This window comes from Ictidomys tridecemlineatus, chromosome 1 (genome assembly GCF_052094955.1).
Source record: "Ictidomys tridecemlineatus isolate mIctTri1 chromosome 1, mIctTri1.hap1, whole genome shotgun sequence".
NCBI lineage: Eukaryota > Metazoa > Chordata > Mammalia > Rodentia > Sciuridae > Ictidomys > Ictidomys tridecemlineatus.
The window spans coordinates 256,537,174-256,540,785 of NC_135477.1; positions in this window are offsets into that span (position 1 = coordinate 256,537,174).

Sequence of the window (3,612 nt, forward strand, 5' to 3'; positions counted from 1 at the left end):
CCAGTCTCCTCATCTGACTATTACCAGAGACGATGCCAACACCTGAATGTGAAATGCAGGCGGTGTTAACTCAGGATTCAGACTCCAGCTTGCCTGCCACTATCTCATTGATTTTTGGGGAACCATTGTGTCTCTGTCAATTACCTTTGTCAATAGTAGTAAAAAAAATATATACAGAGCTACATTCTGAGGAGAAGGACAGCGAATCACTTGAAGAGGTGATGGAAATTTTCATTTTGTTCCCCCAAACAACCAGTAATAAGTGCCTCTGGATTCCTTGCCTGAGGGTTACTATAATGTGCAGGCAAGTGAATCATATCCCTTTTCAGTGGTTTGTCGGTAGATACTAGACTCTGAGTAGTGACAACTTTTGTGGAGGTTGGTGATGCAGTTACAGAGAGAGAGAGAGAGAGAGAGAGAGAGAGAGAGAGAAGCTTAAATGATTAAATCACACAATTATAACCATTTCAAATGTGACAAGATTTAATACTGTCTTCATAGGAAAATAATTATTTGCTTTAGTTTTACACCTTTTATTTTAACATGTTATTAGGCAATTAAATTTGTTCTTTGGAAAGTGGGCTTGCTTAGAATTCTACACCTTCATAAAATGTGTCCTGTTCAAGGGCTTATGCACCATGCCCCCCTTGGGCTGTCTTTGAGCCACAGGGAGTAGGAATAATGCTATTTAACTTCCTGGACAGGTGCCTTTTCTTCTGTGCTCTGTGGTTCGGGTTCTGAGGCAGCCGGGTTAATGAGGTCTGCCCTGGAGGCTAACGTGTTATAAGGTTCTCACACCTTGGTAGAGTCCTCTCCGTCAGCTTTGCCATCTCTGTGCGATGTGGTCTGCAGCCCTTGGGAGGCTGGTTGTACGCGGGGCATTACAGCAGCGCTCACCAGGCTACCTAGGTGCCCAGGCTGGCCTGTCACCTTGTCCTCTGCTGAAGCTCCCCGTTCTCCCTGGATGATTCAGAGGAAGGTCTTAGGGTCTGGCCCAGAAAACCTTGTGCACTGGGCCTTGAGTGGCCCTGACAGCTCTTTTCCCTGCTTTTGCATCTGGCCTTGAGGCTTCATGTGACGGACTCTCTCACCAGAAGCAGCACCTGTTTCCTTAGGCGGCTCTGAGCCTGCAAGGCTTCACACGGATACCACCTCATTGAGGAACAGGCTCCTGGACTGACCTGCTCCCACACCTCAGTACACAAATGTGAGGCTGCACGCAGTGAGGAGCTCTGGGGTTTCAGGCCAGGAGAATTGGGAGTTGGGCTTCCTTTTTGTTAATTTAGTAGTGACAGCCACACCACGCTACAAACCTCAGACCAACCCTGACTGCGGCTCTCATTCTGTTTCTTTCTCCCCAACCTTCTCCTTTCCTCCAGTCCTCAGTCTCAACACAACACATGTTTACTGATTCACTTGAGCAAATGAATAAAAATAAGAAAACCATACCCTGGTCTCAGCCCACTCCACAGTCACACCCTGTCACATACTTGTCAAGCCAGTCCTGCTTGTGAGCCTTACCCCAGAAGACCCAAAGCATCACGGAGCAGGGCAGTGGTGGCCTGCAGACCACTTGTCAAAGCTTGCAGAATGTGCATCTCCAACCTGTGTAACAGGGTTTTAGCTGTGCCTCCTATTATATGTAGGCAGTTCTAGCATCATCTTGGCCAGGAAATGATTCCCTTTTAGGAGCAGGGATTGTGGCATTTACCACTTATTCATGCTATGAATGGAGAAAGCAGCCATTAATCCACAGGATGCTGGTGGTTTGTCAAGAGATTATTGAAAAACATTTTATTCTAGCCATTTTATTAATATAATCAAAGTCAAATGTGACTATATCAATACAATTAAAAATAAAGTAAAAAAAAGAACATTATATCTCCAGAAGAAAATTTGCTTTAAAAAAAAAATTCAAACTAAGTCATCTAAAAACTGTCTTTGTTCTGATAAAAGAGTTAACTTTGGCTTTAGTAATGAGCCTTTAGTTGTTCTGTATTGATTTTCTATTGCTGCATAATAGATTAACACAGATTTACTAGATTCAATGAATACTGTTTCTTATCTCCCAGTTCTGCAGATGAGAATCCAGCATGCAGGATGCTGAGGATGAATAATGGAAATCACAGTCTGAGAAACTCTCTTTGCAAGCTTATCTTGGACTTCAGACATTTCAGATAGCAAAAGGATCACTAGTGGTGTGACATCCCCTTCTTGATTGTTGCATTGCTTTATTACCAGCCTGGGTCCTCTCATTCACATACTTATCAGGCAAATACTGATTAAGGACCTAATACCAATTACCTAAGGTATGTGAGAATTCAATGAGGTGGACACAATTGGACTTGAAATCCATCAAATAACAAAGCACTCTTGGTGTGTTGGGTTTCTCTTGCCTTCAATCTGTTGCCCATTTGAAATGTTCATAGCTCATTTGTGCTGCAGTACAGGGATAGGTTGCTGAGAGACAAAGAAAATACCAAGGGAGGATGAGAAGACATAAAGTTTAGTGGAAAATGCTTATGAGGAAGGTGCGGGGACAGCACCTTCATCTTTCATGGTGCTTCACCAGAAAATAGTGGCTCCAGTGGGGTTGGCTGGATGAGTGGCATCCATCCTCTCCATGGGGCCTTCCATTCTGTACCAGTTGCTTCAGGGAGAGGTTTTATAGGTCAGGCTACAGAAGCAGTGATGTCATTGGTTTAGCTGGCTTGGTCCCACTCCATGACAGCATCCTAAGAAGAGCAGCTTTCTACAGGTAGCACGACCTGGCCAGCTCCCACCATACACAAGAGAAAGCCAGATGAGATGTATCAAGACATTCTGCCCCAGATTTTCTCTCATTGCTCCCTCGACTTCACTAGGTTCTTGGAAAGGGAAGGGGTGTTTTAGAAATGTCATGTTTACTGTCCTCCTTTTCTCCAGGGATGCCACAGCATCCCGCTACATGGCCCTTTCAGATGTTTGCCTGATGATCTGTTGGAATCCTCCTCTCTGCCTCCACTCTAAAACAGTGGTCATCACAGTGTGGTTCCCAAGACCATCCTCACTGGGAGTGGGTTAGGAATGCACAGTCTCCATTCCTTCTGCATATACAGCAACTGGGGACAGGAACCAATACTGCATGGGTTGAACAGACTTCCAATTCATTCTGATACACACTCAAGTTTCAAAGCACCTGGCTGGTCTAGCACCCAGGCTGTTATGTCCAGGAACTCTTGCTCTTTCTTCTAGAACAGCAACTTGCACAAATCCAGGCTTACTTAATGTGTGTGAGGTTACATTAATTCTGGCTGAACATAAACATCACAATGTCCTAAAGGCAGCTCTTCTGTGCACGCTGATGGTACTGTCTGTGTTTACAGGTATTCCCTGGCAAGGAGACTGATGGTTTGGGATTTTAGCAATCAAATGGCTAAAGTTGGTAGAATGCATGAGGCTTCTCTTCCTGCAATCTACCTAAGATTTGGCAGCAATCATTGACTTCCTCAATGATTGGTAGAAACGCTGATTTTCTAGGATCTCATGCTGTAGATTCAGACTTCTCCTGTCCTGAAGATAAGACATTTGCAACTTAGGAACCATGTGTTACCACCTTGCAGCCACATGTGG